Genomic DNA, 22274 nt, shown 5'->3' with positions numbered 1-22274 from the left:
CATTTACTTAAGACCTCATGCGTCTCCACTGTCTGTGTTTCCCCCCAGTTCCTGTTAACTGATTTGTGACTTTCCATTCCCTTTTCAGAGCTGTATGACCCACTGCCTGACTTCAGCTTTGTTTGCCCATGGACTAAAGCTTATTGAAATTGGTATGTTGTCATCACAAAGTAACTGGACATTATTGCACCGTTATGTGTAATACATTTGTTAAGAATACAAGCAGACTCCTGTTTTTTTAAGTGGAATAAGTGATTTATTTTAAGTGCCACATATAGGTACATGATTGGGAAACGGTGATGGGTGGGGGTGGAGTAATGTCCATGGCAGAGTCCAGTTCTCAGTCGCACAGGTGCATTGTCCATATGCCTGGGGAAGGATGGAGCAGGGGCAGTTCAAGGTTGGACAGGGTGACAATATGGGACAGTGGGATGACATCAGGGGGTATCTTAGGCTGGCGGGGGTCTTGCAATCCTACTCTGTCTTCTTGTGAGATCTCAGGTTCCGCTTGCGGGGTGGTTCTTCTTCTGCAGGAGGTGGGGTTCTGGTGGCCTGTCGTTGTGTGGGGGCCTCCTGTCCACTAGCGCCGGCGGAGGTGGTAGGCTGTTCCTGGCCTGGGCTAGTGACAGGGGCCCTTTGGGGTGCCACATGGTCCCGCAATGTGATGACGATCTGGGTAAGGGCCACGACGATGGTCCCCATTGCGGAACCGATGTTCCTCAGTTCCTCCCTGAACCCCATGTACCGTTCCTCCTGCAGTTCCTGGATGTCCTGGAACCGGGCCAGTACCGTCGCCATCGTCTCCTGGGAGCGGTGGTATGCTCCCATGATGGAGGAGAGGGCCTCTTGGAGAGTCGGTTCCCCGGGCCTGTCCCCCCCCTGTCGCACAGCAGCCCTCCCAGTTTCCCTGTGTTCCTGGGCCTCTGTCCCCTGGACGGTGTGCCCACTACCACTGCCCCCAGGTCCCTGTTGTTGTTGGGGTGGTGGGTCAACCTGGGTGCCCTGTAGTGGTGGACACACCGCTGATTTACGTGTCCTGGAGACAGAGGCATGGGCCCGCTGGGTGGGAGCTGTGCTGGTGTTCCCAGAGGGGGTTGGGTCTGGTGTAGCCTGTGGCTGTCTGTGGGGAACCGACTGTCCAGAGGTCCCCGATGGGCCGGGCTGGTCATCTGGCTCCAGGGAGACAGAGCTGCTGTCATCGCTGGGGGCCTCTTCTGGGGGTGGGATGGACATCTCTGGACCCTCCGTGGCGGTGTGGTGGCGTTCGGGTCCTGCAGGGGTATAAAGGTATGGTTATTGCTTCTGTGTGTGGCATTTCGTGTGATGGGTGGGTGTCCGTGTACCCATGTGCAGGCATTTCCTTGTGGGGGCATTTGTGAGGGTGGCTTGTGGGGGTGATGTGTGTGTGCAGTGGGCATGCTTTGGTGATGGGTGTCCATGCTTTGTGGTCGCATGCAGGGCTTGGTGTTGGGATGGGTGGGTTGTGATGGTGAGCCTTTTACTAGGTGTTGGTGTGATGGGGGAGGGGGTGAGGGTGGGGGTATGATTTGGCATGCAGGTGGGGTGGGGGTGGGAAGCAGTAGTGAAGATTTGCCTTACCAGAGTCCATTCCTCCGCCTACTCCTGCGAGGCCCTCAGGATGCAGGATGTGCAAGACTTCCTCCTCCCACGCGGTAAATTCTGGGGGAGTAGGTGGGGGTCCGCCGCCAGTCTTCTGCACCGCAATGTTGTTCCTTGATACCATGGAACGCACCTTCCCCCGTAGGTCGTTTCATCTCTTCCTGATGTCCTCCCGATTGCGTGGATGCTGTCACACCGCGTTAACCCTGTCCACTATCCTTTGCCATAGCTCCATCTTCCTGGCAATTGTGGTGTGCTGCACCTGTGCCCCGAAGAGCTGGGGCTCTACACGGACTATTTCCTCCACCATGACCCTGAGTTCGGCGTCACTGAACCTGGGGTGTCTTTGGGGTGCCATGGGGTGGTGTGGTTGAGGTGTGGGGTGGCGTTTGTGGTGATGAGTGTGGTGCATGTGGTGGTGTGTGGTGTTTGGTGCGTGGATTCTGTGTGGGTGATGGTGTTGTGTGCCTCTGTGTTGTGGGATTGTCTATTCTGTGCTCTCTCTCTAGCCTTCGTCAATGATTTCGGGTCGTAGGGGCTTGAGGGTGATGTGGGTGTGTGTTTTATATTGTGTTGGGTGTTTGGGATTGGTGTTAGTATGTGTATCAGGTGTGTGTATTTCAAACTGACCAATGTGGCTGAGTTTTCTATGTGTGTGTGTATTTTGACCGCCGCGTGGATTTGTGGGTCAGAATGGTATGGGCGTATTTCTGTTGGCATGACGGTGGAGGTTTGGTCATCGCCATTTTTTCGCTGACCTTTGGTGTGGCGGACTTTTGTGGATGTCGGGTTTTTGGCGGTTTGCCAGTTGCGGGTCAGAATGACCGTGGCGGTTTACCGCGGCCGCGACGGTGTTATGGCGGTCTTCTGACCGGCGTAAGTGCCTTTTACCACCGAGGTCAGAATGACCCCCATAGTCTAGTATTGATTTCATGAGATGTAATTTTCATATTGTGTGTTTTAACCTTTTTCTTACTACAAGTCTCCTTCCCAGCTGTTCCCTTCCTAATCCCCTCTTCCCCTCTTGAACTCTCTTAGCCTCTGTGATTTATATATCAGAGTCTTGGAGCTGTTCAGTGGTGGACGTGTTGGGAACGTGCGCAGACCCCGAGGATCTTGTGACTCTGACAGGCCCTATGGGTTCCAGGAGCCAATGGCGATGTACGCGATTGGTGACGGTACTCTCTGCCGCTGACATGACTGCCATTTTCTATATGTGCACTTACTTGCTACCTGACCTTCAACAGGAGAGGACCTACACTGCAAGTGCTGCTGTGACCTGTGTCTGGAAGCGACAATGGCTCATGTGTCTGGGGAAAGGGCCCCTGCCTTCACTACGGAGGAGTTGGAGAAACTGGTGGTTGGGGTCCTACAACCATTACACGTTACTCCACGCTCCTCCAGACAAACAAGCGAGTACACTGTGAGCATGATGCGTGGGCCATGAATGTATGGATTGCTGTGTGTGTAAGCTACAGGTAGGGAGGCTGAGGTGTCAGGCCAGGGTGCTGCATGTATGGTGGTCAATGTATATGCGTCAGGGGATGGGAGGGATCTGGTGGGCCATGAGTGTGTTGGTCTGGACAGTTAACTAATTCCCTTTTCTGCTGTCTTTTTCATGCAGGTCAGCGCCCTTCAGAAAAAGGGTATTTGGTGTGCCATCTCTAAGGCGGTGCGGACCCTGGGGGTCTTTGACAGGTGGAGCACCCACTGCCGCAAACGGTGGGAGGACCTGCGCCGCTGGGCAAGGAAGACAGCGGAGGCCCAGCTGGGGCTGGCCTCCCAATGGGGAAGGGGTGCCCTTTGTACCCTGACCCCCCGGATGTTCTGCATCCTGGCGGTGGCCTATTCGGAGTTGGATGGACACTTGAAGCATCACAGCAGCCACAAGGGGGTGAGTACAGATTCAGAATCATGACTTTGCACGCGTTAAGGTTTTACCTGGGTGGGGGATGTGGGCTATGGGTGCCCCCTAGGTCAGGGCAAACTGGCAGGGTAGGTCCCTTGTTGGGCAGGCTCTAAAGCACTCCTACCCCCAATAGTGTTTGTGGGCATCTACTACTCGGCAAGGTCCTGTTGGTTTCAGGTGTGCAGCTAATGGCGTCAGGCAATGTACCTCATGGGCTGGTGACTAGCTTTGTAGCTGGTAGTGCATGGGCTAGTGCATAGGGCTGTTCCCTGTGTGTTGTGTACGCCAACTGTTGTGTTGTTGCTGGCATTGACCAAGTGTATCCTCTGTCTCTCCCCCCCCTTTCTTGTTTTGTCACCCTGCCCTTGTGTGCATTAGCATCATCTGGCTGAGGAGCAGAGACACCGGCAACGGAGGGAGCTGCATCCCACATGGGCCTGGAGGCCGAATCCACAGAGGGTGAGGGCACCAGTGGGATGGAGGGCGAGGGGAGCACCACGACGGAGACAGGAGGGGACACTACCGACAGCGACTCCTCCTCCGATGGAAGCTCCCTGGCGGTGGCGGACACCTCTGTGCCCTCCCCAACAACAAGTACAGCCACCACCCCCCATACCAGCACCACCCTCCCAGAAGCCCCAAAGCATGTTTCTCGTGCCCGCTCACCCAGGAGGATGGGCATCTTCTTCACCCTAGGCACGTCAGGCCCTGCCCCAGTTAGCTCTGCTGCCCTCAGTGAGGAGGCTATTGACCTCCTGAGATCCCTCACTGTTGGGCAGTCAACCATACTGAATGCCATCCAGGGTGTCGAAAGGCATTGCATCAAACAAATACATACCTGGAGGGCATTCACTCTGGTGTGGCGGCCCAACAGAAAGCATTCCAGGCTCTGGTCTCCGCAGCAATGGCAGCCATTGTCACTGTCTCTACCCTCCCCCTCCAACATTCTCTACCCAATCCCAATCCCCTCAACCCCAGCCTATCCCAAGCACACTTTCAGACCAGCAGTCACCCAAATCAACACACAGAAGTGACTCAGGCATACACAAGCACCACACTTCATCTCACATGCACTCACACAAGCACCATCCCCATGCAGACACACCAACATCCACTACCTCCACCCTGTCCCCCTCCTCCGCCTCATCCACCTCCCTCCCAGTAGCGTCTCCACTCACACCTGCATGCACTACATCCTAATCCGCTACCTCCATCACAAGCATGCCTATACACACGTCCCCTGTGTCCTCTCCCACTGTGTTTGTGCCCCCTCCTCCCAAAGTACACAAATGCAAGCACACACCCACCCAACAGCCATCCACCTCACAACATCATCCAGCTCATGCACCTGCACCCAAACACAGCAGACTGACACCTCCTGCCACCACTCCCAAACCTTCACCCTCTTCCCACCCCAGAGTCCCTAAGAAGTTTTTCCTCACCAAATTTGACCTCTTCCCTACCCCTCCTCCTGTCCTTCACCTCAGGCCAGGGTGGTCAGAACCCAGCCCAGCACCTCAGCCACCTCAGCCACCCAGTCCACGTCCACTGTGGTTTCTGTGGTTTCTGCAGCTGTGAGCAGCTCCAAGGAGGCACCCTTCCAGCCAGTGTGCCACCAACACCTGCCAAGGCCAAGAAGGTTCTGCCACCTGGCAAGCAAAAAAGAAGGGGACAGCATCCAGCAAGGGAAAGGAGGCACAACCAGCCATCAAGGCCAAGTCAAAGACTCGAGCTGGCAGAAGCAAGGAGGCACCACCATCTGCCAATGTCAGGAAGGGGAGCAGAACACCAGCCATGGCAGTTCAACCCTCCGAGGCTGCAGGTGAAGGCCTGGAGGATACCACAATAACCGCCAGTATGACCTACTGCAGTGCGGCCAGCACCGCCACCTGCACCTCTGCAAGCAGCACCACTGCCAAAAGCAGCAGCCCCAGTGGGCAGCTGACCGAGGCTGCAGGTGAAGGCCTGGAGGCTACCAACACAACTGCCGGTACCGTTTCCTGCACCACAGCCAGCACCGCCACCTGCACCGCGACCAGCACCGCCACCTGCACCACCGCAGGCAGCCCCAGTGGGCAGCTGTCTGAGGCTGCAGGTGAAGGCCTGTAGGCTACCACCACCACAGCCAGCACCACCACCTGCAGTGCAACTGTAATTGACTGAGCAACCATCACTGCCGGTGAGCAGTGTGTAGTGGTGACTACATGGGCTGCAGTACGTCCTGGCCCCTGCAAAAGCTGTTGTTGTGACACCCAGGTGAGAGACTGTGACCTTGCACTCCAAAACATCTGCATCACAGGGCACAATGCCACCTCCAGAACCAGTGGAAGAAGGCATCCACTCAGCCCCTCCTTGCCAGGATGAAGCACACTGGGCACAAACCCCCTCCAAAACCAGTGGAAGAAGGCATCCACTCACCCCATCCTTGCCAGGATGAAGCATACTGGGCACCACGCCCCCTCCAGAACCAGTGGAAGAAGCCATCCACTCAGCCCCTCCTTGTCAGGATGAAGCACACTGGGCACAAAGCCCCCTCCAGGACCAGTGGAAGAAGGCATCCACTCAGCCCCTCCTTGCCAGGATGAAGCACACTGGGCACAAAGCCCCCTGCAGAACCAGTGGAAGAAGGCATCCACTCACCTCATCCTTGACAGGATGAAGCACACTGGGCACAATGCCCCCTCCAGAACCAGTGGAAGAAGCCATCCACTCAGCCCCTCCTTGCCAGGATGAAGCACCCTGGGCACCAGGCCCCCTCGAGAACCAGTGGAAGAAGTCATCCACTCACCCTATCCTTGCAGGATGAAGCACACAAGGCACTCTCCAGGACCATGCAGTGAGCAAACCACCCACTAGAGAGACTGTGGCCTTGCACTCCCCAGGACCAAGCAGTGGGCAACCCCCCACTAGAGAGACTGTGGCCTTGCACTCCCCAGGACCAAGCAATGGGCAAAGCACCCACTTGAGAGACTGTGGCCATGCACTCCCCAGGACCATGCAGTGTCCAAACCACCCACTTGAAAGACTGTGGCCTTGCGCTCCCCAGGACCAAGCAGTGGGCAAACCACCCACCAGCCCCCTCCAGGAGCATTGGCTTGGAACCATCTTCCGGCTGAGGTGCCCCACCATTCCCTGTCCCACTGAAGTGCCTGTGTGTTTTCGACCTGATGCCCCTGCAGTTTTCCTCCGTATTGAGGCAGGAGTCAAGTGTGGGCTTGGCCTATGTGTTTTGGCCCAATGCGCCACAGACAATTTTTGAGTCTCCATTGTCCCGCCTTTTGTATATAGTGTATATATTGTACATACTGTTTTTGCTTTCTGAACGTATGTCTAAGTATTACTAATATTACACTCATTTGACTCCATTCCTTTTGTCCTTGCGTTATTCCAGAGGGTTGGGGTTGTATATGTTATGTTGTTGCATATGTTTGTGTGTATAGTGAGGGTGGGGGTGGGGTTTTTGCGTGTGTTTGTCACTCTCTTTTTCCTCCCCCCTCTCTTGTGTGCTAGGTGCAGTACTCACCGTGGTGGGAAAACCTGCAGCTCAGGCCAAAACCACCCAGGACCAAACTCCTCACTGTCCTCCATATGCTGGCAACAGGATCTTTTCAGACAACAGTGTATCTTTCCAGCCATCCCTATCGGCTCTCCTACCAAAGGTCCTGTATGCAATCATCTACCTCTAATTGCTGGATTTCCACATGTGCTTGGTGCAGTGGACTGCATCCATGTCCAACTGGTGCCACCTGCAGCAATGAAACCCCTATACAGGAAGCGCAAACACACCCATTTGATAAATGTGCAGGCCATTGTGGACAACTGTGGGCTCTTCTGAAACATATTTCCCAAATAATCCGGCAGGGTTTATGATGCATACATTTTCCGGCATTCCACCATCAATGAGCAGCTCCAGGATGGACAATATGGCAAAGGGCTACTCGTAGGTAAGCCACCATACCAATCAGTACACAGAAAATGTACCAACCTTGTAGGACAAACAAGACATACACCACACTAAACACACATGGGCAGGGAAACACAGATGTACAGACAACAACACATACACCACATGCCACACTATATCACAATCATTGCACATCATCACACACATACACCCACATGTACATACAACAGCCACAACCTGACTGGCACACCACTTGAGGACAGGTGGAGCTATCTCCCCTTTGCATACAGAAGCTGGCCCCAAACCACTTCTACTGTCCACTGGTTGACAACTAAATACAGATCCCACACACATTACACCAAACAATGAATAGCTCAGCTATGTGAATGGCATAGGCCATATCAATGTAAAGAAAGTCACACATAGGCACAGGCCCATTTTAGTCATGGTGTCCAAGCCTCTGGCAGCACCAATATCAAATGCGGCACAACTGTTGCCATTACCAACGATGTATCACCTACACATACCTGACATACCTGTAGTGTGCACATTCACCTGCATTATGTCACACACACAAGAATTCAACATTACCTGCCATGAAAGACCACGGGGCAGAATAATGAGAAGTGGTGCAGCACCTAGACCATTGCCACCTCCCTTGTGTCCCTTAGCATTCCCTAACGCCACCATGTGTGTGCTGTATACAAGAAATGGCCCACCAAGGCACAGAGTTTGTGCAATACTGTAAAGATCATGGATGTCATAGTAGGGCTCTGTAGGAGTATAGAGGACATACCTAACCTGTCATGCAGTGTATATACGGACCCATGTAAAAAAGTTGTGTTCCCCTCCCAATGCCTGCACTGTGCATGTGCTGAAGGCGTCTGTAGTAAATCATGTATAGGAACCTAGGAGATTCCACTGCACCAATTTTGCTCATCTTCCAATTGTATTATTCACACCCTAATACACTTGATGGCTTGCTCATCCATCATCTGCCGCAAAAGGGTCACTAATAGTCACACTGCATGAGTAGTGCCACATCGTAACATGGAGGCCAGAGTTTGGGATGTAGGGCTACTATGGTATCTCTACATGTGACACCACTATAGTGCAAGGAGGTGGTAGATTCCACCAATAATAGGACATTGCCTCAAATATGGACAACAGAACACATATTTCCAATGGTTGAACCATTAGTTTGGATTTAATTTGACAATCCCCAGGTCCCTGAGCCACAACCCAAGATTGTAAGATACCTCAACACAGACCAATTAAACCATTTCATAAAACAGGAACATACACACTAATAAAAGCAAGTCTGAGTCACCACTCCACCTAAAACTAACAACTGCCAAGGTACATACGAAACCACTATTAATCATTATCAACACATTTCCTCTCATTCCTTTGCAGCCGACCATGGTTACGGCATACAGCCATGGGTGATGACTCCATTTGGCAACCCCACAGCGGTGGACGAGTGTGCATATAATGAAGGTCACAGAAGGACACAAAATGTGGTGGAGAGGACATTTGGGCTTCTGAAGTCAAAGTTCTGATGCCTGGCCCTGACAGGAGTGAGCCCGTTGTATACACCACCACTCGTATGCAAGATGATACTGGTATGTGCTGTCTTGAACAATATATGTTTGCGGATCAATGTTCCCTGGGATGCAAAGGTAGATGTCCCCAATGAGGTAGAGGATGACAATAGTGCATCATATTTGGAAGGGGGGAACTACAATACACTTCAGCAGGAGTTCGCAGTTGACTACAAATTGTACAACATTTTTACACAGTCATTGTACAAATATTATCACTTAGTAAATATCACCAATAAATAACTTTGCAGTAGAATATCCATGGTCTACTCACTCTCCACTATATTTACCATTTGAACTTTACTCATACCTCAGAGAGCAGAAAAGAAACACAACAGTTGCAAGTATGGTTGAAACATAGTTTGTGATGTATGAGGGTTTAGCGCCTCCATGTCACACATCATTGTTACATACCTCACAGCCATGTGGCTCTTGAAGGCCTAAATCCACACAGCACAAAATATTACGTTGCGTTAAATGGGCAATGTGCAAAATCCTCACCCATTCACCACTACATCCCCAATACCTGGCAGGATGTATGCAAGGGGGGCGTGCATTAGGTAGGGGCTGTTATCAAATAATGGTGCTTTAGTAATGTAGGAACTGAACTGTGTGATATCTCAGGTGGATCACACTGTGCACAGGTGGCACCATTAGTAACAATGGACCTTCATTAACTGTTCAGGGTTAGTAATCAACGTCAGAGCCAGAGCCTGCACTTTACATCAATAGGCTTATGTCAAGGCACAGCCACTGGGCCAACCCTGCCACATGGTGTGCTGTACCTTAAATATAGCACACAAACATTGGCTATGGAGTGTGATATGAGTTGCTAGACAAATGAAGCAGCAATGGGTGCTCGACCACACTCCATACATATGGGCCATTGCCATGATTTATGAATAAAATGGAACAATGCACCACCAAATTAATGTCAGGGTGAAATGTAGGCAGAGTGTGTTCCATTCCCCATGTACATTCTATACAGACTTGTCATACAAATCTGCTGTCTTCACACATATCTATAGCTAATCTGGATATACATGTGAAGACTAATATACGGGTGTATGGCCTAGGTGGGAAAAGGTTTGCAATTACATACAATGGTTGACACATGTCAGCAAGGTAACCTAGTATAGTCTGTATTACACCATCACACAACACATATCAATACACACCTCTCATTGACACATCCATGCCAGACCAAGAGAAAGTTACCAACAGTGGCAAAATTCCCTAATATTTTGAGGTCTCCAACATGCGGCTCAGGAATGGGATGTGCAATTATATCCAGCAATATCCAAGCCTGTCGCAGACCCATCCAAAAATGTATGGGAGAAAAAGGAGACAGACATGTTGCATGTGGCTTACAAGAAAAACAACACTGAGATGACTTCACACACTAACATCATACACTCATGGTGAAAGTGATATAGGTTGTGGAATGCAGGATTTAGTGCATACCAATCTACAACAAAGGATGTGGGTGAACAGCTGTGAGATACCCACAGATACTTGGAAATACAACATGAGGAGGACACTTGGAGATGACACAAGTGCTGTGGTAGGTGTAATGTCATGTGTGTGTGGAAGTCATGCAATCTCACAAAGCCAGGCAATGGGATGGTAACTATCATGTAGCCAGTAGTAGAAGATGTGTACATCTTCAATTTACATAAGTCATACTTTGCATCCTGCCCATGTATGACTGGACAATGTTGTTGTAGAAGATGTGTACAAAGTTTAAGCAGCCCAAAGATTGGCAGCAATGTGAGACACTATCTATTCCTAAGGAGATATGCTGTAAAAGATGGGGCAAGTACACACATATACCAATACTGACTGTGCAACACATCAGTGTCACCATGTGATCACCCAACATATGTACAAACAAGATGCCTAGGTCAGTACATAACCCACTCATGTTTGCCACTACAATAACCTGTTAGTTGCCCATTGAATACTATTTTGACAGAAGGCAGTGACAGATGACATCATCTGTCCTCTGGCTCATTCCAAAATTAGAAGTTACAACAGAGATACAAGCTGTTAGAAATGGGGTCATTGGTTGGCAGTCAGGTTACCCCCGTCCAAGCAAGGCCAGCGATGTGTTGGTATCTCACTCGCAAGTGAGACCGTGAACCGTTCCTCCTTTGGTTGGGTAGGCATGTGTAGTTTCTCCTCTCCTGCAAGAGAGTGATGCGTTGATCCGGTCTAGCACCTAGGTTCCAGGCAGACTTTGCGTTGTTTATCTGCCCCCAGTGATATTGCATTGAAAATCTGGTTGCACAATATCACAAAACCATGCTGGGTGGGGTTTGCATTGTGATCCGCCTCCGTTAGCGGGTAGTGCACATAATTTCTCCAGCCATGTTGCCTCTATCTTCCAGCTGTGATGCAGGTGGAACGTTGATTTGAGCCGTGAAGACGGCGGCGTGTCATTTATCAGCTGTATTGCAGAAGGTGCATCAAAAAATTTCCCTGCATGACTGTCTGTGCATGTATTTTCAGTCTTTGTCTGCCAGCTTCACCTTTCAAGGGACCAGGAACTGGATAGGGCACCACTTGGCAGGGCAGGAGTCTCCGCAGAGAGTCCAGGTGCTGACAGGGGAAGTCTTTGATGGCCCTGAGACTTCAACAACAGGAGGCAAGCTCAGTTCAAGCCCTTGGAGATTCTTCTCAAGCAGGAATGCCCAACAAAGTCCAGTATTTGTCCCCTTTCACAAGTGAAAGCAGCAACTGCAGGGTAGCTCCACAAAGCACAGTCACAGGCACGGCAACACTTCTCCTCAGCTCTTCAACTCTTCTCCTTGGCAATGGGAAGTTGAAAAACATTGGTGCAGTGGAATCTCTTAGACTCCTATACATGGTTTATCACAGGCACCTTCAGCACATGCACACTGCAGGCATTGGGAGGGGAACATGACTTTTTTAAATGGGTCCTTATGTACACTGCATGCAAGGTCAGGTATGTGCTCTATTCTCCTACAGAGCCCTATTATAGCATCCATGATCTTGACAGTATTGCACTAACTCTGTGACATGGTGGGTCCTTTCTTGATTCCAGAAGTGATCTAGTTTTCAGGAGTTTGGGGTCCTCTTCTTATACTCCTGTAAGGAAATGCCTCCTTGGCATGGTTGCCCCCTGACTTTTTGCCTTTGCTGATGCTGTGTTTACAATTGAAAGTGTGCTGAGGCCTGCTAACCAGGCCCCAGCACCAGTGTTCTTTCCCTAACCTGTACTTTTGTATCCACAATTGGCAGACCCTGGCATCCAGATAAGTCCCTTGTAACTGGTACTTCTAGTACCAAGGGCCCTGATGCCAAGGAAGGTCTCTAAGGGCTGCAGCATGTCTTATGCCACCCTGGAGACCTCTCACTCAGCACAGACACACTGCTTGCCAGCTGGTGTGTGCTAGTGAGGACAAAACGAGTAAGTCGACATGGCACTCCCCTCAGGGTGCCATGCCAGCCTCTCACTGCCTATGCAGTATAGGTAAGACACCCCTCTAGCAGGCCTTACAGCCCTAAGGCAGGGTGCACTATACCATAGGTGAGGGTACCAGTGCATGAGCATGGTACCCCTACAGTGTCTAAACAAAACCTTAGACATTGTAAGTGCAGGGTAGCCATAAGAGTATATGGTCTGGGAGTCTGTCAAACACGAACTCCACAGCACCATAATGGCTACACTGAAAACTGGGAAGTTTGGTATCAAACTTCTCAGCACAATAAATGCACACTGATACCAGTGTACATTTTATTGTAAAATACACCACAGAGGGCACCTTAGAGGTGCCCCCTGAAACCTATCCGACTATCTGTGTAGGCTGACTGGTTCCAGCAGCCTGCCACACTAGAGACATGTTGCTGGCCCCATGGGGAGAGTGCCTTTGTCACTCTGAGGCCAGTAACAAAGCCTGCACTGGGTGGAGATGCTAACACCTCCCCCAGGCAGGAGCTGTAACACCTGGCGGTGAGCCTCAAAGGCTCACCCCTTTGTCACAGCCCAGCAGGGCACTCCAGCTTAGTGGAGTTGCCCGCCCCCTCCGGCCACAGCCCCCACTTTTGGCGGCAAGGCTGGAGGGAACAAAGAAAGCAACAAGGAGGAGTCACTGGCCAGTCAGGACAGCCCCTAAGGTGTCCTGAGCTGAAGTGACTCTAACTTTTAGAAATCCTCCATCTTGCAGATGGAGGATTCCCCCAATAGGGTTAGGATTGTGACCCCCTCCCCTTGGGAGGAGGCACAAAGAGGGTGTACCCACCCTCAGGGCTAGTAGCCATTGGCTACTAACCCCCCAGACCTAAACACGCCCTTAAATTTAGTATTTAAGGGCTACCCTGAACCCTAGAAAATTAGATTCCTGCAACTACAAGAAGAAGGACTGCCTAGCTGAAAAACCCCTGCAGAGGAAGACCAGAAGACGACAACTGCCTTGGCTCCAGAAACTCACCGGCCTGTCTCCTGCCTTCCAAAGATCCTGCTCCAGCAACGCCTTCCAAAGGGACCAGCGACCTCGACATCCTCTGAGGACTGCCCCTGCTTCGAAAAGACAAGAAACTCCCGAGGACAGCGGACCTGCTCCAAGAAAAGCTGCAACTTTGTTTCCAGCAGTTTTAAAGAACCCTGCAAGCTCCCCGCAAGAAGCGTGAGACTTGCAACACTGCACCCGGCGACCCCGACTCGGCTGGTGGCGATCCAACACCTCAGGAGGGACCCCAGGACTACTCTAAGACTGTGAGTACAAAAACCTGTCCCCCCTGAGCCCCCACAGCGCCGCCTGCAGAGGGAATCCCGAGGCTTCCCCTGACCGCGACTCTTTGAATCCTAAGTCCCGACACCTGGGAGAGACCCTGCACCCGCAGCCCCCAGGACCTGAAGGACCGGACTTTCACTGGAGGAGTGACCCCCAGGAGTCCCTCTCCCTTGACCAAGTGGAGGTTTCCCCGAGGAACCCCCCCCTTGCCTGCCTGCAGCGCTGAAGAGATCCCTAGATCTCCCATTGACTTCCATTACAAACCCGACGCTTGTTTCTACACTGCACCCGGCCGCCCCCGCGCTGCTGAGGGTGAAATTTCTGTGTGGGCTTGTGTCCCCCCCGGTGCCCTACAAAACCCCCCTGGTCTGCCCTCCGAAGACGCGGGTACTTACCTGCAAGCAGACCGGAACCGGGGCACCCCCTTCTCTTCATTCTAGCCTATGTGTTTTGGGCACCACTTTGAACTCTGCACCTGACCGGCCCTGAGCTGCTGGTGTGGTGACCTTGGGGTTGCTCTGAACCCCCAACGGTGGGCTACCTTGGACCAAGAACTGAACCCTGTAAGTGTCTTACTTACCTGGTAAAACTAACAAATACTTACCTCCCCTAGGAACTGTGAAAATTGCACTGTGTCCACTTTTAAAACAGCTATTTGTGAATAACTTGAAAAGTATACATGCAATTTTTATGATTTAAAGTTCCTAAAGTACTTACCTGCAATACCTTTCAAATGAGCTATTACATGTAGAATTTGAACCTGTGGTTCTTAAAATAAACTAAGAAAAGATATTTTTCTATATAAAAACCTATTGGCTGGATTTGTCTCTGAGTGTGTGTACCTCATTTATTGTCTATGTGTATGTACAACAAATGCTTAACACTGCTCCTTGGATAAGCCTACTGCTCGACCACACTACCACAAAATAGAGCATTAGTATTATCTATTTTTACCACTATTTTACCTCTAAGGGGAACCCTTGGACTCTGTGCATGCTATTCCTTACTTTGAAATAGCACATACAGAGCCAACTTCCTACATTGGTGGATCAGCGGTGGGGTACAAGACTTTGCATTTGCTGGACTACTCAGCCAATACCTGATCACACGACAAATTCCAAAATTGTCATTAGAAATTGATTTTTGCAATTTGAAAAGTTTTCTAAATTCTTAAAAGACCTGCTAGGGCCTTGTGTTAGATCCTGTTTAGCATTTCTTTTAGAGTTTAAAAGTTTGTAAAAGTTTGAATTAGATTCTAGAACCAGTTTTAGATTCTTAAAAAGTATTCCAACTTTTAGAAGCAAAATGTCTAGCACAGATGTGACTGTGGTGGAACTCGACACCACACCTTACCTCCATCTACAGATGAGAGAGCTAAGGTCACTCTGTAAACTAAAGAAAATAACCATAGGCCCCAAACCTACCAAAATACAGCTCCAGGAGCTTTTGGCAGAGTTTGAAAAGGCCAACCCCTCTGAGGGTGGCAACTCAGAGGAAGATGATAGTGAATTGGAGGAAGATTCCCCCCTACCAGTCCTATCTAGGGAGGACAGGGCCTCTCAAGCCCTGACTCCAAAAATACTAGTCAGAGATACTGGCTCCCTCACAGGAGGGACCAGCACCTCTGAAATCACTGAGGATAACCCCAGTGAAGAGGACATCCAGTTAGCCAGGATGGCCAAAAGATTGGCTTTGGAAAGACAGATCCTAGCCATAGAGAGGGAAAGACAAGAGATGGGCCTAGGACCCATCAATGGTGGCAGCAACATAAATAGGGTCAGAGATTCTCCTGACATGTTGAAAATCCCTAAAGGGATTGTAACTAAATATGAAGATGGTGATGACATCACCAAATGGTTCACAGCTTTTGAGAGGGCTTGTGTAACCAGAAAAGTGAACAGATCTCACTGGGGTGCTCTCCTTTGGGAAATGTTCACAGGAAAGTGTAGGGATAGACTCCTCACACTCTCTGGACAAGATGCAGAATCTTATGACCTCATGAAGGGTACCCTGATTGAGGGCTTTGGATTCTCCACTGAGGAGTACAGGATTAGGTTCAGGGGGGCTCAAAAATCCTCGAGCCAGACCTGGGTTGACTTTGTAGACTACTCAGTGAAAACACTAGATGGTTGGATTCAAGGCAGTGGTGTAAGTAATTATGATGGGCTGTACAATTTATTTGTGAAAGAACACCTATTGAGTAATTGTTTCAATGATAAACTGCATCAGCATCTGGTAGACCTAGGACCAATTTCTCCCCAAGAATTGGGAAAGAAGGCGGACCATTGGGTCAAGACAAGGGTGTCCAAGACTTCAACAGGGGGTGACCAAAAGAAAGGGGTCACAAAGACTCCCCAGGGGAAGGGTGATGAGACAACCAAAACTAAAAATAGTAAAGAGTCTTCTACAGGCCCCCAAAAACCTGCACAGGAGGGTGGGCCCAGAGCCTCTTCACAAAACAATGGGTACAAGGGTAAAAACTTTGATCCCAAAAAGGCCTGGTGTCATAGCTGTAAACAGCATGGACACCAAACTGGAGACAAGGCCTGTCCCAAGAAAGGTTCCACTCCAAACTCCCATCCAGGTAACACTGGTATGGCTAGTCTCCAAGTGGGATCAACAGTGTGCCCAGAGCAAATCAGGGTCCACACTGAAGCTACTCTAGTTTCTGAGGGTGGGGTGGATTTAGCCACACTAGCTGTCTGGCCGCCTAACATGCAAAAATACAGACAGCAACTCTTAATTAATGGGACTAGAATAGAGGGCCTGAGGGATACAGGTGCCAGTGTCACCATGGTGACAGAGAAACTGGTTTCCCCTGGCCAATACCTGACTGGAAAAACTTACACAGTCACCAACGCTGACAATCAGAGAAAAGTACATCCCATGGCAATGGTTACTTTAGAATGGGGAGGAGTCAATGGCCTGAAACAGGTGGTGGTCTCCTCAAATATCCCAGTGGACTGTCTGCTTGGAAATGACCTGGAGTCCTCAGCATGGGCTGAGGTAGAACTAAAAACCCATGCAGCAATGCTGGGTATCCCTGAACTGGTGTGTGTGAAAACAAGAGCACAGTGCAAGGCACAGGGTGAACAAGTAGAGCTGGAGTCTGGAAGAATGGCCCAGCCTACCAAGAGAACAGGAAAGTCAGTTGGGAAACCAACTGCAACACAGCAAAAGAAAGGGAACCTCTCTTCTCAGGAAGAAGTTCTGCCCTCTGAGGGAACTGAGCCTTTGGAGCTTGAACCTTACCAGGTTGAGCTCTTGGGCCCAGGGGGACCCTCAAGGGAGGAGCTGTGTAAGGGACAAGAAACCTGTCCCTCTCTTGAAGGCCTTAGGCAGCAAGCTGCTGAAGAGTCCAAAGGCAAGAAAAATGGAACGCATAGGGTCTATTGGGAAGATGGACTCCTGTACACTGAGGCCAGAGACCCCAAACCTGGTGCCACTAGGAGAGTGGTAGTGCCTCAGCTGTTCAGAGAGTTCATCCTAACATTGGCCCATGACATTCCCCTTGCTGGACATTTGGGACAAACCAAGACGTGGGAGAGGTTAGTCAACCACTTCTACTGGCCCAATATGTCCAACATGGTTAAGGAGTTTTGCCTCTCCTGCCCCACCTGTCAAGCCAGTGGTAAGACAGGTGGACATCCAAAGGCCCCCCTCATTCCACTTCCAGTGGTGGGGGTTCCCTTTGAAAGAGTGGGTGTGGACATAGTTGGTCCACTGGAACCTCCCACAGCCTCAGGAAATATGTATATCCTGGTAGTAGTGGATCATGCTACCAGGTATCCTGAAGCTATTCCCCTTAGGTCGACTACTGCCCCTGCAGTAGCCAAGGCCCTCATTGGTATCTTTACCAGAGTGGGTTTCCCTAAGGAGGTGGTGTCTGACAGGGGTACCAACTTCATGTCAGCATACCTAAAGCACATGTGGAATGAGTGTGGAGTGACTTATAAATTCACTACACCCTACCATCCACAAACTAATGGCTTAGTTGAGAGATTCAACAAGACATTAAAAGGCATGATCATGGGGCTCCCAGAAAAACTCAAAAGGAGATGGGATGTCCTCCTGCCATGTCTGCTTTTCGCTTACAGGGAGGTACCACAGAAGGGAGTAGGATTCTCACCCTTTGAACTTCTGTTTGGTCATCCTGTAAGGGGACCACTTGCCCTTGTTAAAGAAGGCTGGGAGAGACCTCCCCATGAGCCTAAACAGGACATAGTGGACTATGTACTTGGCCTTCGCTCTAGAATGGCAGAGTACATGGAAAAGGCAACCAAAAACCTTGAGGCCAGCCAACAACTCCAGAAGTTTTGGTATGACCAAAAGGCTGCACTGGTTGAGTTCCAACCAGGGCAGAAAGTCTGGGTTCTGGAGCCTGTGGCCCCCAGGGCACTCCAGGACAAATGGAGTGGCCCTTACCCAGTGCTAGAGAGGAAGAGTCAGGTCACCTACCTGGTGGACCTGGGCACAAGCAGGAGCCCCAAGAGGGTGATCCATGTGAACCGCCTTAAGCTCTTCCATGACAGGGCTGATGTGAATCTGTTGATGGTAACAGATGAGGACCAGGAGGCAGAGAGTGAACCTCTCCCTGATCTTCTGTCATCAGACCCAAAAGATGGCACAGTAGATGGAGTGATCTACTCAGACACACTCTCTGGCCAACAGCAAGCTGATTGTAGGAGAGTCCTACAACAGTTTCCTGAACTCTTCTCCTTAACCCCTGGTCAGACACACCTGTGTACCCATGATGTGGACACAGGAGACAGCATGCCTGTCAAGAACAAAATCTTCAGACAGTCTGACCATGTTAAGGAAAGTATCAAGGTGGAGGTCCACAAGATGCTGGAATTGGGAGTAATTGAGCGCTCTGACAGCCCCTGGGCTAGCCCAGTGGTCTTAGTCCCCAAACCTCACACCAAAGATGGAAAGAAAGAGATGAGGTTTTGTGTGGACTACAGAGGGCTCAATTCTGTCACCAAGACAGATGCCCATCCAATTCCAAGAGCTGATGAGCTCATTGATAAACTAGGTGCTGCCAAATTTCTAAGTACCTTTGACTTGACAGCAGGGTACTGGCAAATAAAAATGGCACCTGGAGCAAAAGAAAAGACAGCATTCTCCACACCTGATGGGCATTATCAGTTTACTGTTATGCCCTTTGGTTTAAAGAATGCCCCTGCCACCTTCCAAAGGTTGGTGAATCAAGTCCTTGCTGGCTTGGAGTCCTTTAGCACAGCTTATCTTGATGATATTGCTGTCTTTAGCTCCACCTGGCAGGATCACCTGGTCCACCTGAAGAAGGTTTTGAAGGCTCTGCAATCTGCAGGCCTCTCTATCAAGGCATCCAAATGCCAGATAGGGCAGGGAACTGTGGTTTACTTGGGCCACCTTGTAGGTGGAGGCCAAGTTCAGCCACTCCAACCCAAGATCCAGACTATTCTGGACTGGGTAGCTCCAAAAACCCAGACTCAAGTCAGGGCATTCCTTGGCTTGACTGGGTATTACAGGAGGTTTGTGAAGGGATATGGATCCATTGTGACAGCCCTCACTGAACTCACCTCCAAGAAAATGCCCAAGAAAGTAAACTGGACTGTGGAATGCCAACAGGCCTTTGACACCCTGAAACAAGCAATGTGCTCAGCACCAGTTCTAAAAGCTCCAGATTATTCTAAGCAGTTCATTGTGCAGACTGATGCCTCTGAACATGGGATAGGGGCAGTTTTGTCCCAAACAAATGATGATGGCCTTGACCAGCCTGTTGCTTTCATTAGCAGGAGGTTACTCCCCAGGGAGCAGCGTTGGAGTGCCATTGAGAGGGAGGCCTTTGCTGTGGTTTGGTCCCTGAAGAAGCTGAGACCATACCTCTTTGGGACTCACTTCCTAGTTCAAACTGACCACAGACCTCTCAAATGGCTGATGCAAATGAAAGGTGAAAATCCTAAACTGTTGAGGTGGTCCATCTCCCTACAGGGAATGGACTTTATAGTGGAACACAGACCTGGGACTGCCCATGCCAATGCAGATGGCCTTTCCAGGTTCTTCCACTTAGAAAATGAAGACTCTCTTGGGAAAGGTTAGTCTCATCCTCTTTCGTTTGGGGGGGGGTTGTGTAAGGAAATGCCTCCTTGGCATGGTTGCCCCCTGACTTTTTGCCTTTGCTGATGCTGTGTTTACAATTGAAAGTGTGCTGAGGCCTGCTAACCAGGCCCCAGCACCAGTGTTCTTTCCCTAACCTGTACTTTTGTATCCACAATTGGCAGACCCTGGCATCCAGATAAGTCCCTTGTAACTGGTACTTCTAGTACCAAGGGCCCTGATGCCAAGGAAGGTCTCTAAGGGCTGCAGCATGTCTTATGCCACCCTGGAGACCTCTCACTCAGCACAGACACACTGCTTGCCAGCTGGTGTGTGCTAGTGAGGACAAAACGAGTAAGTCGACATGGCACTCCCCTCAGGGTGCCATGCCAGCCTCTCACTGCCTATGCAGTATAGGTAAGACACCCCTCTAGCAGGCCTTACAGCCCTAAGGCAGGGTGCACTATACCATAGGTGAGGGTACCAGTGCATGAGCATGGTACCCCTACAGTGTCTAAACAAAACCTTAGACATTGTAAGTGCAGGGTAGCCATAAGAGTATATGGTCTGGGAGTCTGTCAAACACGAACTCCACAGCACCATAATGGCTACACTGAAAACTGGGAAGTTTGGTATCAAACTTCTCAGCACAATAAATGCACACTGATACCAGTGTACATTTTATTGTAAAATACACCACAGAGGGCACCTTAGAGGTGCCCCCTGAAACCTATCCGACTATCTGTGTAGGCTGACTGGTTCCAGCAGCCTGCCACACTAGAGACATGTTGCTGGCCCCATGGGGAGAGTGCCTTTGTCACTCTGAGGCCAGTAACAAAGCCTGCACTGGGTGGAGATGCTAACACCTCCCCCAGGCAGGAGCTGTAACACCTGGCGGTGAGCCTCAAAGGCTCACCCCTTTGTCACAGCCCAGCAGGGCACTCCAGCTTAGTGGAGTTGCCCGCCCCCTCCGGCCACAGCCCCCACTTTTGGCGGCAAGGCTGGAGGGAACAAAGAAAGCAACAAGGAGGAGTCACTGGCCAGTCAGGACAGCCCCTAAGGTGTCCTGAGCTGAAGTGACTCTAACTTTTAGAAATCCTCCATCTTGCAGATGGAGGATTCCCCCAATAGGGTTAGGATTGTGACCCCCTCCCCTTGGGAGGAGGCACAAAGAGGGTGTACCCACCCTCAGGGCTAGTAGCCATTGGCTACTAACCCCCCAGACCTAAACACGCCCTTAAATTTAGTATTTAAGGGCTACCCTGAACCCTAGAAAATTAGATTCCTGCAACTACAAGAAGAAGGACTGCCTAGCTGAAAAACCCCTGCAGAGGAAGACCAGAAGACGACAACTGCCTTGGCTCCAGAAACTCACCGGCCTGTCTCCTGCCTTCCAAAGATCCTGCTCCAGCAACGCCTTCCAAAGGGACCAGCGACCTCGACATCCTCTGAGGACTGCCCCTGCTTCGAAAAGACAAGAAACTCCCGAGGACAGCGGACCTGCTCCAAGAAAAGCTGCAACTTTGTTTCCAGCAGTTTTAAAGAACCCTGCAAGCTCCCCGCAAGAAGCGTGAGACTTGCAACACTGCACCCGGCGACCCCGACTCGGCTGGTGGCGATCCAACACCTCAGGAGGGACCCCAGGACTACTCTAAGACTGTGAGTACAAAAACCTGTCCCCCCTGAGCCCCCACAGCGCCGCCTGCAGAGGGAATCCCGAGGCTTCCCCTGACCGCGACTCTTTGAATCCTAAGTCCCGACACCTGGGAGAGACCCTGCACCCGCAGCCCCCAGGACCTGAAGGACCGGACTTTCACTGGAGGAGTGACCCCCAGGAGTCCCTCTCCCTTGACCAAGTGGAGGTTTCCCCGAGGAACCCCCCCCTTGCCTGCCTGCAGCGCTGAAGAGATCCCTAGATCTCCCATTGACTTCCATTACAAACCCGACGCTTGTTTCTACACTGCACCCGGCCGCCCCCGCGCTGCTGAGGGTGAAATTTCTGTGTGGGCTTGTGTCCCCCCCGGTGCCCTACAAAACCCCCCTGGTCTGCCCTCCGAAGACGCGGGTACTTACCTGCAAGCAGACCGGAACCGGGGCACCCCCTTCTCTTCATTCTAGCCTATGTGTTTTGGGCACCACTTTGAACTCTGCACCTGACCGGCCCTGAGCTGCTGGTGTGGTGACCTTGGGGTTGCTCTGAACCCCCAACGGTGGGCTACCTTGGACCAAGAACTGAACCCTGTAAGTGTCTTACTTACCTGGTAAAACTAACAAATACTTACCTCCCCTAGGAACTGTGAAAATTGCACTGTGTCCACTTTTAAAACAGCTATTTGTGAATAACTTGAAAAGTATACATGCAATTTTTATGATTTAAAGTTCCTAAAGTACTTACCTGC

The sequence above is a fragment of the Pleurodeles waltl genome, chromosome 2_2 (genome assembly GCF_031143425.1).
Source record: "Pleurodeles waltl isolate 20211129_DDA chromosome 2_2, aPleWal1.hap1.20221129, whole genome shotgun sequence".
Classification (NCBI taxonomy): Eukaryota; Metazoa; Chordata; class Amphibia; order Caudata; family Salamandridae; genus Pleurodeles; species Pleurodeles waltl.
This window is presented reverse-complemented; position numbering follows the sequence as displayed.